The sequence below is a fragment of the Leptonychotes weddellii genome, chromosome 6, assembly GCF_054177405.1.
Source record: "Leptonychotes weddellii isolate Sample4059 chromosome 6, ASM5417740v2, whole genome shotgun sequence".
NCBI lineage: Eukaryota > Metazoa > Chordata > Mammalia > Carnivora > Phocidae > Leptonychotes > Leptonychotes weddellii.
The window spans coordinates 97,904,761-97,919,442 of NC_138374.1; the positions used below are offsets into that span (position 1 = coordinate 97,904,761).

General features: G+C 39.5%; 1 long non-coding RNA gene across 1 annotated transcript; it reads left to right on the plus strand.

Annotated features, from left to right (window-relative positions):
* The first annotated feature begins 462 nt into the window (after positions 1-462).
* Positions 463-11,749, plus strand: LOC145722056 (uncharacterized). Its single transcript, XR_014146090.1, has 3 exons — positions 463-1,809; positions 2,148-2,231; positions 10,953-11,749. It is a non-coding gene; the product is annotated as an uncharacterized LOC145722056 (long non-coding RNA).
* Positions 11,750-14,682: the final 2,933 nt, after the last annotated feature.

Below are 14,682 nucleotides of genomic sequence, written 5' to 3' on the forward strand. Positions count from 1 at the left end.
TGAGCAAATGCCCAAGAAATTCATGGACAGCCTCTGCCTTCTGGCAATCCTTCCTCTTGAGACTGGGCAAGGAGCGGGAAAGAGGCTGTGGTCCCTGCTTTTAGGGAACTTGGTCCAGTTGGGAAGACAGAGAAGCAAGTGGTGGTTCTGCAGGCAGAGGAGGAAGCATTCTGGCAGCACAAAGGAAGGGCAACCAAAGACTACTCAAGAAATTTCACATTTGGTTTTGAACCTATTGAGCCTGCCTTTTATGTCCTGCCTCACTTACTTCTTTTCTGTCATGTTCTAGAATCCAAACTCTAGCTGCCTACAGATAACCTGAAGAACATTTTTATCAAGACCTCTTTATACCAACCCCTACACACTCTTTTCAGGAATCTCGTGGCCTCTCTGGATGCTGATCCAGACCTTCTGCAGATCCATTGTGGTTTAATTCATGGAAGCCAAATTCATGGATTAATTTTCCCCCTCTGGTCTCTATACGAAAGGATACATAAGTGTAGTGGTGAGGTCTCTCTTTATATTAGCAATTCTAAGTGAAACTGTTGGGGTGGGAAAGTGGGTTTATGTGTTGGGGAATTCCTCCAAGGTACTGAAGTGATTTTGAAGCTAAGGGGTGGCTTTTGGTGATAATACTAACTCTCCCTTCCCTCCCTGCCTCCACATTCTATGCAGCCTCTTGAATCATGTGGGGGACAGTTTTTTGGTACGTTGGTTTGAGGGAGATCATGTGGGGAAAAAGGAAGGTATTTTAATTTTTATCTGTCAGAGGCTTCAAGTTTTGAACCCTTAAATTTTCTATTCAGGTCTTAGAATAAATGATATTTTCCATGCACCATCAGGATTCATTCATGGGGTAATTTTTTCCAAAAATATTTATTGATACCTACTAATGTGCTGTGGACTCTGCTAGGCCCTGGGAACAGAGAGGCAGATGCTCACCCTAGTTGCATTCAGACTGTGGGTTATCTTTTCTGCACTGAAAACTTCTGTTACTCAACTTAAGGGAAGTATTCTTAAATATAAATGAGCCTCTCCACCTTTAGATCACATTTTAGAATTCTTCATTAAGTTTGCTTATAAACTTGATTTACTTTCATTGAGGTCATTTATGAGAAAATTGCATGGCTGTCAACTTATTGTGTGAACTTGGGCTAATTATTTGACCTTTATAAGAACCAGTTTGTGAAATGGGAATAACAGTACGCGCATCACAAGGTTATGGCAAGGATTAAAAGAGATCATTAAAAGAGACATTTAAGTCCAGATGAATAAAATGAGACTCAGAGAAGTTAAGCAACTTCCTGAAGATTACACAGCTAGTAACTAGTTGAACCAGGTGCATCATTTAGCAATTGCTACAAAGCAAAACCATTCTAAAACTCAGTGGCTTAAAACAGTAACCATTTAGTATTGTTCAGAAGACTGCAAGCCAGACATCAGGTAGAGAGATCTTCTGATCTTGGCTGGCTCTCTCGACATGTTTGGGGGCTGGCTGTATGTCAATCTAGCCTAGAGGTGTTTGGGACAATGGGGCTCTACTCCGTGTGGTCTCTCCCTTCAGCAGGCTGTTTTGGGCTTATACATGTGGTGCAAGCAAGGTTGAGAGAGAGAAGGTAGGAGGTAGGAGGAGGAGAGAGAGAGAGAGAAGGAGGAGGAGGAAAACCAAAAGCTTCTTGAGACCTGGGCTCAGAACTGCTGCAACATCCCTTCTGCCTTACTCTACAGACCAAGGCAAGTCACAAGACTGGCCAAGATTCAAGGGATGGGAAGAGCTGCAAAGTCACATTGCACTGGGCATGAGTCCAGGTAAGCCATTAACTGGGACCATCAATGCAATCAGCTGACCTCACCAGGATTCAAATGACTCCTGTACTATGAACAAAACCCATACTCTTGCCTCTGTACTACGTTAACCATAAACACACAGACGTATTGGTTCCCATCACATACTTCCCCAACATCTATGTGCTGCTGTAGCCCCACTCACCATTAGGTGAACAAAACATGATCACTCCCAACTCAAATCCTTTGGCCTATCAAAGAATCTTGAGTTTTGCACTGGGTTTGAAAATGAATCTTTCATTGAAAAATATTTTTTACAACTAAGAAGAAAGGTCCAAAAGGGATTTTTCTCCCTATCTTAGCAACAGAATTCACATTGTTTACAAGCTGCTTTGATCAACTATAACAAGATCAGTGATCATGATCAACATGTTAATTATCTCAAGGTGAGTGAGAAAATTTGACCTGTGACATAGCATATAATCTCAGCAAAACAAGCACAATTCTGTACAATAAACATGCTAATAATGGACACCAGTTTTCTATAGCAAACAATCATAGTCTTCAGAAAAGGTTACAGTCCTTGGGGGATAATTATAAACACACACCCACTCCACTCAATGCTTTGAGGGAAAGTTCTTTTGCCTTCTCAAAAGTAAAACAAAATGAAACAAAAAATGTTAAATTAACTAGAAACTCTGTTCCCTGACACAAAACACATTTATCCCATCTTTATTCCTTATAACTCTAAGGTAACTGATCTGTAAATATTCCTAACCCCTCTCCTTTTCCTATTAAAATATGATCCTCAGGATATAACATTTTTCAAAGCACGTGTATCAGATTTTGCCCTTCTAGTTTTCTTGCTAGAACGTTGTTGTGATCTATGGTTGTCTTTTAAATTTTTAAATAAAAGATTTTGGGGCTTACAACAATTTTACTCTACATCTTGTAGTATACCATCTCATCAAGAATCTTTCTTTTCCTGCCTATCCAACACATAGGACCACATCATTCTGCTCCTAGCATTAATTTTAGGCCTTCTTTCTCTGAATTCCTTTGGCTATCATGTTAACAACATTGATTTGGGCACTTACTTACGCATCACCAAGAAACTTTTAATGATTTCCTATGTATTTTGGCTCATAACTTTTGGAGGAGAGGGAGTTTTCCCTGCATGTCTAGAAACTCAATATACTCCTGAAATCAGAGACTGTTAGGGTTGAAGATACCCTGATGTTTACCCAGTGCAAATGCATCCATAGTGCTTGCATTTTCCCCTTTATAAACCTTCCTGCTAAGTGGCCATCCACTGTGGTTGGGGAGCTCACTATCTCCTAAAGATTATTCCATTTCCAGATAGCTTTGATGGCTAGAGAGCAACTATCTTACTCTTTCATTCTCCACTTTTCCTCCACCAGTGTCATCAACTATAATTCCTGTCCCATGGGGCCCATTCTATCAGGGCTGTATACAATATTCTAAGCTCTTTTCCTCAGGACAGATTTCAAATCTCCAAACAACTGATATGCTTTCTCAGAATAAATATCCCCAAATCTCCTCTTTTTTTTTTTTATGTGACATGGCTTTTAAATTTTACTTATTTTTTGTTGAGGTATAATTAACATACATTATATTAGTTGCAGGTGTACAACGTATTGATTCAACAATTCTGTACATTCCTCAGTGCTCACATGATAAGTATAGTCACTGTCACCAATGTTACTACAATATTATTAACTATATTTAAATTTTTAATTAGCTGGAATATTGGTAACCAAGAAACTGGACTGATAGAACAGTCATTAAAACCATGTTTAGGACCAGACACTTACCAACACGATCTAACTCTCCATCATCAATATGGTAGCTTAGACCATTTGGAAATGTGACTTGTGCCTGGCGGTGGCTTCATACCATGAGCACATGTAGAAGCTATAGTCGCTCAGGTAATAAAGCGGATTTAGTCTCCATTTAAACTGCAGGAAGGACGTTTCTCCTCTCAACTCAAGGAAGAGAGAACTGTTCTCTCCCTCTGCAGGTCTCCAAACTGCTGCACTGAATTTCAAAACACCAAGCAGAGCCATTTAAATCTTTCTGCTGAGCTATTTTATTTTCAGCGTATATGGGTGTACCAACCATGGAAAGAATTGTTTACAAATAGTTTGCAATAATGTGGAGAAGGCTTAGCCATGGTTTTGAATTAAAGAAAAAAAAATCTCAAGAAGATTAAATATATATGCATAGGCAAAAAAGCCTGGAAGAAATTTTGCAGAAATGGAAACAGTGGCTTGGGCTGATGAGATTTTAAATGTTTTTTGTTGTCTTTTGTATCCTTCACCCTGCCCCCCAGGTTCCACAATGAAGATGTGTTACTATCAAAATCAGAAAAATGTGAATATTTAAAAATATTTTAAATTTTAATTTAAATTGGGCAAAAGGATCCTCTGTTTTTCTAGAACCCCATATGTTAAGGGATGCTTTGGGTGCATTTACTCCTATCCATAGGCCCATTAACAACAGTGTATAATTGGGAATGATACATAAACACAAGGGAAAAAGTCACTAGAAACCTTTGCCAAGTTAAAATTAGCCCCTAAAGTAACCATTTGATGAGTAATGTTCTGAAGGGCTCTGCTGCTTCTTTGAAGTTGTGATCTTGACTCAAATCTTCTTCCCCATAATTCCTATGTTGGTTCCCTGGCATCTGCCAGACCACCTTGCTGGCACTTTCTTCCCACCACGGAGGGCCAGACACCTGAGCACAGCAAGATCTAACGGACTGCCTACTGGGGAGTTAGGAACATCCAGTTTCTATTTTCAGGCATGTAGTACTGAGGAATCCCCCCAAGAGGTCTAACATGAAAGACAACTGAATTTATTTAAGCCCATTACTGCTTGCTTGATAGGCCTTAAGAAATTCCAAATACGAAAGAGATCACACTCATTAAAGCACAACATGACGCACTATGAAAAACACAGCATATGGTTATTATTTGAAGTCTGAAAAGCCTGAATATCCTTTGATGTGTAAACGTGTCCTTTTTGATTCTCTGAAAAATAGTGGTTTCTAGATCAAAACCACAGGTGGAAACTCTCTCAGTGGGTAAAAATCACCTGAAGATAAAGTTGATAGACTCCATTAAGGGGATGAGATTAAATACATGAACACAAAACATTTAAACACATCTACATGAGGCGCCCGGCTAGCTCAGTCGGTAGAGCATGAGACTCTTAAACACATCTACATGAACAAGACAATCTCATAATCACTCTTTAAAATTTAGTAAACCTATAAAAATGAGAGACACTCCTTTAAATATTTTTTCACTCCTAGTTATGTAATAATTATCATGGAAGTAGTAATTTTGTTCCACTTATTTAAAACCAGTGACCCTTTATAAACCTTACACAGCTGTCATCACGAATCTATTTGGGGGGCACCTGGGTGGCTCAGTGAGTTAAGTGTCTGCCTTCGGCTCAGGTCATGATCCCAGAGTCCTGGGATGGAGCCCCTCGTTGGGCTCTCTGCTCAGTGGGGAGTCTCCTTCTCCCTCTCCCTCTGCCTCTCCCCCTACCTTGTGCTCCCTCTCTCACTCTCTCTCTCTGTCTCTTAAATAAATAAATAAAATCTTAAAAAAAAAGAATCTATTTGGGAAAAATATTAGTTCAGAATTAGCAGGATTATAGTAAAAGCCTTGAGAACAGGGATTACGCACTAAATTTTATGCTTACCTCTTACTAACTAAACTACTGCTAAGATGTAAGTGATGAAGTTAATTGTGAAATTGTAAAATTCGGGGTGCCTGAGTAGCTCCGTTGTTAAGCGTCTGCCTTCTGCTCGGGTCATGATCCCAGGGTCCTGGGATCGAGCCCCACATTGGGCTTACTGCTCAGTGGGAAGCCTGCTTCTCCCTCTCCCACTCCCCCTGCTTGTGTTCCCTCTCTCACTGTCTCTCTCTGTCAAATAAATAAATAAAATCTTTAAAAAAAAAAAGAAATTGTAAAATTCATTTTCTTCTCTTCTGTTATTTACCTGGGCTTTTAACTCCCATCCTTAGGCCTTTAGCTTAGATTTGTTTCACAGTACTTTTCTCCTCTCTCTGTATTTTTGTGGGTATATATATAAGTATATATATTTTTATATATACACATATATAAGCATATTATATATGTGTATATATATTTTATACATAATTTAAGTTTATTTATTTTTTTAGTAATCCCTATACCCAACGTGGGGCTTGAACCCATGACCCAGAGATCAAGAGTCACATGCACTTTTGAATGAGCCAGTCAGACGCCCTTCTTTCTTTATTGAGATGTACCAATATGTTAGTTACCAAGTGTTAATCTTCCTGTCTCAGTCAATGCTATTTGGAGGCAAGTAGCAAATCCCTACTGAAACCAGCTTAGGCAAAAAGAGGAGAGTTTACAAGTCATACAAGTATCTTCTGGAAACCAAAGAAACCAAAATTCATCGGGAGATCATTGCTCCATCTTTCTCCATCTCTGAGGCCACCTGGTCTCCCATTTTTGCTTCTCTTGGCACATCTGCTGGATTCTCATCAATTTGCAGTGTAGCCTTCTCTACTTTTCTGTCCATAGCAGGGACTGTCACTACTTAATAGCCCTGAGTTTACTTATCCCCCATTTCTAAGAACCAGTAAAGACCCCCTGGTCTAAATCAGCATAGCTAGGGGGTGAGGTCACATAGCATACATCCAGCCCAGCACTTTCTCAATTTATTTGAACAAAGAATATTATCCACCCACAGTCTCTGACTATGGGAGAGGATATTGAGGGGTACACCTGTTCACATCCTCCAAAACAGAATTCCTCAAGATGTGAGTTTGGGATGTTCTGATTGAATTTATAATTTTTATATTAGGAGTGGGCAAACTTAGACCCAAGGAGACAAAATAACTTGCTTAAATTACCAAAATATGATTTAGGGCTGACATGTTACTCATCCCTTCAGTCCAACCTGCATTCCAAGGAAAAGTATAATGGTTACCTGGGCCAAAAGTAAAGAATGAAAGTTGACTAGTTCCTTCCCCTTTCCTCAGCTAGTTTATAAATTAAGGCTTTTTATCACGAGCAAGGCTGTATTGGTTTCCCAAGGCTGCCATGACAAGCTGATACACACTTGGAGGCTTAAAGCAACAGAAATTTATTTGCTCACAGTTTTGGAAGACAGAAGTTCAAAATCAAGGTGTCCACAAGGCCATGCTCACTCTGAAAGCCCTGGGGGCAAATCCTTCCCTGCCTCTTCCAGCTTCTGGTGGCTCCCGGTGCTTTGGGGACTGTGTCTGCCTAACTCCAGTCTCTGCTGCAGTCTTCCCATGGCCTTCTCCTCTCCATCTTCTCTTCTGTTTCTTATAAGGACACTTGTCATTGGCTTTAGGGCCACCCAGATAATGTCACCTGAGACCAATAATTACATCTGAAAAGGCCGTTTATCCAAATAAGATCACACTCAAAGGGTACAGGGGTGAAAACACTGACATATCTTTTGAGGGCCACCACTCAGATCACAAAAAGGCCTTATAAGGTGTCATAAGGTACTTAAAAACATCAAGAGGATACAAGAGGGAAGGGAGAAAATGGTAATGATTTGGGATTTTTCTTTTTGAGATTGTAGGATGCAGAATTAAGAAAGAAAATGTAATAGAATTTCAAGAGTATGCAGTATCCTATTTTCCAGGTTATAAAATTTACATTCCTAGATATTCCCTGATACATTCATTCATCTAACCTTTGGGCCGTGTGATAGGCCATACCTATCATATGAGTGTGGTGGTATTTTTGTTTGTAAAAAACCTTTCCTGACAAAAAATTGTTTGATAGCATGAGACAATTCACATCATATGAATTTTGCTCCACTATCATAAAAATCATCCTTTGAAAGGCTTCATCCAGTTTCCCCCGGTGCTTCTCAATCCTTTGGTATTTAAATCTTGGAAGAACCTGTTGTGTTCTAGAGACTCCAGTGTTAGACTAAAAAGGATGGTTGAGTGCAGATCAACATTTTTAGAGGTCATTTTATTAGTGAATATTTTCACCTTATAATAATGCTTGCTTTTATCCACACACTTGGTTTGCAGTTTTGGAGAATGAATGTTCTGACAAAAGAGCTTCTATTGACAAACAAGAAATGTGTCAAACAAGGAAGAGGAACAGGAATTTTTCTATTTGCCCTGGGGAGGAGCAGACTTGAGCTCGGGTTAGATAAGAGAGCATGACAGTTGTACAGTTCCTTACATAGTACGTGGCACTTCTTAAGTTGAATTAAATGGTAAGACTCATATGGCAAGAAGCATTAGATCTATTTTAATGATGCTAAAGGAAAACATCTTAGAAGTTGAAAGTACAGAGAGCCAAATTTCTTCCCACTGTAAAGGGTTTCTGATGGTTAGAATTGTCCATAAATGAAAAAGATCATCATGCAGAGTAGTAAGACATCCATCATTAGAAAATTTTCAACCCAACATCCATGACTCTGGATACACCATCAGTGTGTCCTTGCACTGATTTGGTGTATGAGAGAGTATAGGGTGGAGAGGTTGTTGGTTTAAAATTCTGCAACCTTTGGATTAGGACAATGTGCCATAAAGTAGGTCAATTCAAGCCTGGAAAAAGAGATCCTTTCTCTTATGCAACTTCTAAAGCAGCACCGTCCAACAGAAGAGTAATATGAGTCAGAATGTAATTTAAAAAATTTTAGTAGTCAGGGGCGCCTGGGTGGCTCAGTCGTTAAGCGTCTGCCTTCGGCTCAGGTCATGGTCCCAGGGTCCTGGGATCGAGCCCCACATCGGGCTTCCTGCTCAGTGGGAAGCCTGCTTCTCCCTCTCCCACTCCCCCTGCTTGTGTTCCTTCTCTCGCTGTATCTCTCTCTGTCAAATAAATAAATAAAATCTTAAAAAAAAAATTTTAGTAGTCACATTAAAAAAATGAAAACAGATGAAATTAGTGTTCAAAATATATTTTAACACAATGTATTAAAATATTATCACTTAAACATGTAACCGATGTTAAAAATCATCAGAGAGCCTACATTATTTTTTCATAATAAGTCTTTGAAATCCAGTGTATATTTACATTTATGAACCAACCACATTTCAGGGGCTCAATAGCCACATATGGTTAGTGGTTACCCTATTGAACAGCACAGCTCTACAATATGCCATTAATGAAAGCACAGATCAGATTTCTGGGAGTTAAAAAAAAAAAGAACCAACTTCAGAAATGCACAAAAATGGTTTCTAAAATCCAGGTTCCCTGCATACCGGAAGAATGGAAGTGATAGGAAACCACTTCCTTTTAGCTGGCATACATACACACTTCCTTTGGTGACTTCTCTCATACTTTCCCTGCTTTGTCACCAAAACCTAATATTAAGTGAATTAAATGACTTTGCAAAGCACTAAGTTTTCTTAGGAACTTCTAACAGTCTCCACCTCTCCAAAAAAAAAAAAAAAGAAGAACAGTAAATAACAACTCTCTAATACTTTTATGTTAATCCTACTATATTTCATTCTTTTTTTTTTTTTTAGAAGATTTTATTTATTTATTTGACAGAGAGAGACACAGCGAAAGAGGGAACACAAGCAGGGGGAGTGGGAGAGGGAGAAGCAGGCTTCCCCGCTGAGCAGGGAGCCCGATGCGGGGCTCGATCCCAGGACCCTGGGACCATGACCTGAGCCGAAGGCAGACGCTCAACGACTGAGCCACCCTGGTGCCCCCTACTATATTTCATTCTTTTGTTCTAGGAGCAACTGCACTTACTGATACGTAGTTCCCCTTGTCCGTGGTCTCACCTTTTACAGTTTCAGTCCCCTATGGTCAACCAGTGTCCAGAGCAGATGATCCTCCTTCTGTCGTGTGGTCAGAAGGTCAGCAATAGCCTAACACTAGGTCACAGTGCCTGTGTCATTCTCCTCCCTTCGTCTCATCACGTAGACATTTCATCCTTTCACGTCACAAAAAAAAGGATGAGTGCACGACAATAAGATATTTTGAGAGAGAAAGAGGGAGACTATGTTCACAGAACTTTTATTACAGTATATTGTTAAAGTTGTTCTGTTTTATTACTATTGTTACAAATCTTTTACTGTGCCTAATCTATAAATCAAACTTTATCACAGGTATGTGTATGTATAGAAAAACAGTATATAGGGGCGCCTGGGTGGCTCAGTCTGTTAAGCGTCTGCCTTCGGCTCAGGTCATGATCCCAGGGTCCTGGGATTGAGTCCCGCATCGGGCTTCTTGCTCAGAGGGGAGCCTGCTTCTCCCTCTCCCTCTGCCTCTCCCCTGCTTGTGCTCTCTCTCTCTCTCACACACACACACACCACATATTAATAAATAAAATCTTAAAGAAAAGACGAGAAGAAAAAGCAGTATATATAGGGTTTGGTACTATCCAGGTTTTCAGGCATCTACTGGAAGTCTTGGAACATATCCCCCATGGATAAGAGGGAACTCCTATAGTACAGCTTTCACTGTTTACTAGTTGTGTCTTGTCACCACGGGATTTAAATACTCTCAAGGGAAGCTGCCTTGCAATATTTCCAGTAACACATTATATCTGTACATCTTATACAGAGGAGAAAGGATACGGAAGGTCCTAAAGATACACTGGGCTACCTCCATACCTATAAAATTTCCCCAAAGCTCAGTCAAAATAATGATGTTTTTAAACACGTCTCCAAGGATAGCCTATTATTTATTTATAGCATTTAGGAATTGATAAGCTATAGGCAATAAGCAAAACTAAAAGTAAAATGGAACAGATTTTTTCAGTTAACCCATTTTAGGAATCCATAGACATTTCAAAAACTCCTATTGGCATCTTCAGTATAAGTATGATCATGACTGTAAAAATACCGAAGCAAGAGTTTGGCATAGACGGCCAGGTATCTCCCAATATTTGTTATTCTCCTCTCCTCTCTAGTTGTACAATCTCCTGAGTTTAAGATGGGCTCATGGCTGCCCAATTAGAGATAAAACAAACAAACAAACAAACACCTCAGCCCTTCTTGTAGCTAGGTGTGACCAATTGATTAATTCCTTTCCAGTGAGATGTGAGCATAGGTGACGTATGCACCTTCCTGGTCACATCTTTTACAAAGGAAATGCTCCTCCTCCTCTCCCCCATTCCTCTTCAGGCCAGCTGGAAGGTCTGTGTGATGCTGGTGAACCAGCTTCTACCATAGAGGAGCCTACCAGGGGATGGGATAGCAACCTGCTCCCGGATGACGTCATGGAGTAGAATTGCCCATCCATCCTGAATCACCCACCTGCTTCTGAATGTTATCTGGAAGAGAAACTACTTTCTATCTTGTATAAATCATTGTATGTGGGGATCTCTTTCTTGCAGGACTTTGGCTTATACCTTAACTCATAAAAGGGTTTAGCATCATCCTCACTATCATTTGTGCTATGTTCAAAACTTTTGTCTATTACTTTTAACCATCTTTATATATGAGAATATCTCCTTGAAAGACACAGGGACTTGTTTGTTTGGTTTTTTTAACCTACAAAAAAAGGCTCTATGACTACTTCCTTGGGAGGATTGTTAGTTTAAATGATACAATGTAGTATTTATGAAATCTTTGTAAACTTAAAAGGTTTGCAAGTAAAAAGTCATTATGTTAATCTCGAGGTAGCAATCCATGATCGTGTAGGGTTAATGATATTTCTGCAAACATTTTAGCCAGTTAATGTGACCCACCTCCTAGGTGACATAATCCATTCAACATGTACATGCTTCCAGAATAATTGGGTTTTTTTTGAGCACTGTAAGATAGCAGTAGGAGGGATACTGAAGTATACAAAGACATAGATCTATTTAGTTACTCCTTGGAAGTGGCTGCTTACTTCACCTGTGTATAAAGCTGGTTCTAGTTATTTGGGAGACTGATTTAGTTCATCACTTAAAAGAGACTTTATAAAATGACCTAATAAAGTGCCATTCTCTAATTGCATATGTCTTTCATTTGTTTTTGTTTTTTTTAAAGATTTTATTTATTTATTTGACAGAGAGAGAGCGAGAGCAGGAACACAAACAGGGGGAGTGGGAGAGGGAGAAGCAGGCCTCCCGCTGAGCAGGGAGCCCGATGTGGGACTCGATCCCAGGACTCTGGGATCATGACCTGAGCCGAAGGCAGACGCTTAACGACTGAGCCACCCAGGCGCCCTTCATTTGTTGATGTAAAGGCAAACCTAATTAAATCTGCCATTGGCATAGAATTTGATTAATTTTCTTCACTCCTCTCAAATTATTTAATGGATTTAATTTTTCTGTAAACATTTACTGAATATTCACTGCAACAGAACCACCTTAAGGGAATTTGCAAGTAAGATAAGGACCTTTCAGTCCTTATGTCTTTTGACCTTTCTGCAACAGGGGCGCTATTGGCTACTCCTTCTTTCCAACTGTCTCATCTTTTGACTTGAGTGACTCATTCCTAGTTTGCTTTTAAACTTCCTGGCTTTCCTTTCTTTGCTATTCTTCCTCCACTTCTTATTTTGGAGATCCCCAGCGATCCTTCCTGAACCTTCTCTTTTCACCTATCATTCTTAGCCTTTCCGGAGTCATGAACCTCTTGGAGAAATACATTCCAGGGGGAGGACTTGTTGCATATAATTATGGGATTACTGAATATAATTATGCATATATTATATTACTGCTTATAATTATGGACATACTGAAACAACTGGAAGACTCTCAAACGGTCCTTACCCCTGAGGTTAAGAACAACTTTTCCATGGCTTTAACTCCCACCCATGGTGCTTGATGACTCTCTTTTTTATTTAGCCTGGATATCTCTCTTTCTCTATCTCCATATCCAGACCCACACATCTGGCTGCTTATTGTATTTCTCACTGGGATGTCAAACAGGCACCTTCCACTCAAACTCACCATGCCCCAGCTGAACTCATCATCTATCCCCCTTCTCCTCAACTGTCCTTCATCCTATGGTTTCCATTTTGGTGAGTGGCACCACACTCCAATAAATTGTTCAAATCATAAAGAAGTAAAAGCATCAATCCAGATTACTACTTCTGAAAAAAATGTTTGTTGAATGACTAAATTAATGAATGAATGGGAGGATGAATCAAGTATGATGAAAACAACAGAGAGTAACTATTGAGAATGATATAATATAGCTATGTTCAAATGTGCACTCAAGTGCTAAAGGCTGGTTTAATTAAGTAGTCTTCAAACAAATTAATATGTACTTATTAAGTTCCTGTTAGTACAAGACACTGTGCTAGGCACTGCTTTCATTAGGGATTAGACTTTAACAATATTTTCAGAGAAATGAGGAACATGGTTTGTCAGAAAAGAGTAGTCATAGTATTTTAAGTGGGATAAATTTTTACTGAAGTTCAATTAATCTTACTTCATGACCAAGAAATGCTAAATTATTATAGCTTCTCTAATTCTCTCTAATTAACAATAGCTCTCTAATTCTTCTCTAATTAATAATAGCTGCTCTTTATGTCTTCAAAGATTTCATCATAGTTTAGACAGAGTAGCTATTATAATGGATACTCAAGAAGATGGGACATTCTTTGGAGTTTCGGGCCATTAAATCGGGCAGCTTTTCTTCCCTGAATTCCCATAGCTCTTTATTTGCTTTTCTCTGATGGCACTTATTTTCATTTTATGATTTGTGTACATATCCTACCTCTTATCAGAGAGATTTTTTCCCCCCACAGACTCTGTGCATACTCAATTTTGTGCTTTATGTCTGGAAGGAGAAAAGTAAATACTGAGTCAATGAATGTTTTTCAATATCAAAAAAACTCATTTAAAGGTAACATCAGGGGCCCCTGGGTGGCTCAGTCAGTTAAGCATCCAACTCTTGATTTCGGTTCAGGTCGTAATCTCAGGGTTGTGAGATCAAGCCCTGTGTTGGGCTCCACACTGGGCATGGAGCCTGCTTGGGATTCTCTCTCTCTCTTTCCCTCTGCCCCTACCCCTGTTCATGTTCTCTCTCTCTAAAAAAATAAAAAATAAATTAAAAAAATAAAGGTAACATCAAATAAGTCCTGTAAGTCAAGTAAATTGTTTTACAAGTGATGTTAAGAAGTTTGTGATGTTTTCCAATATGAGAGCAGCATACTGAACCTTTATAAGTTACAGATTTTTGGTTTGTACTTTAATGCAGCCAGGAACATGCTAACCCATTTTTTTTTAAATGATTTTATGTATTTATTTGAGAGAGAGAGAAAGCACACTCGAGCTAAGGATAGGTGGGGGAGGGGCAGAGGGAGCCGGAGAAACAGACTCCCCACTGAGCAGGGAGCCTGACTTGGGGCTCAGTCCCTGGACTCTGGGATCATGACCTGAGCCAAAGGCAGAGGCTTAACAGACTGAGCCACCCAGGTGCCCCCATGTTAACCCATGTTAGAAAGTAATTTAAGAGGCAAGGTATTGGCTGGTTGAAAGAAGCCTCCAGGGCCAGACCATGTGTGTTCAGACCGGCCTTTGCCATTCAACAGCTGGGAGGCAGAGGACCCCTTGGTGCCTCACTTCCCCCTCTGGAAAATGAGGATCCTAATAGGACTTACTTTGCAGAATTTTTAAAAGGATAAAAATTAATGTATACACATAAAGCACCTAGAATGGTGTTAAAACTCATTAGACACTAGTCATCATTTCTTACAGTCCTAACAAGAAGAAAGTGGGGCCGTGATCATTTATTAGATTAGGAAAGAATGGAATTTTCTTCTTTGGAAAATGTGATGTAGACAACATCTCTCCTAATTTCCCAGCTCAAAACATTCCCATGACTCCCACCTTGTCCATGACACCACAAATGCCTAGAAGGTATTTTTCAAGATGTAGGTAAGAGCCAAAACACATTTTATAATAAATCAAATAGG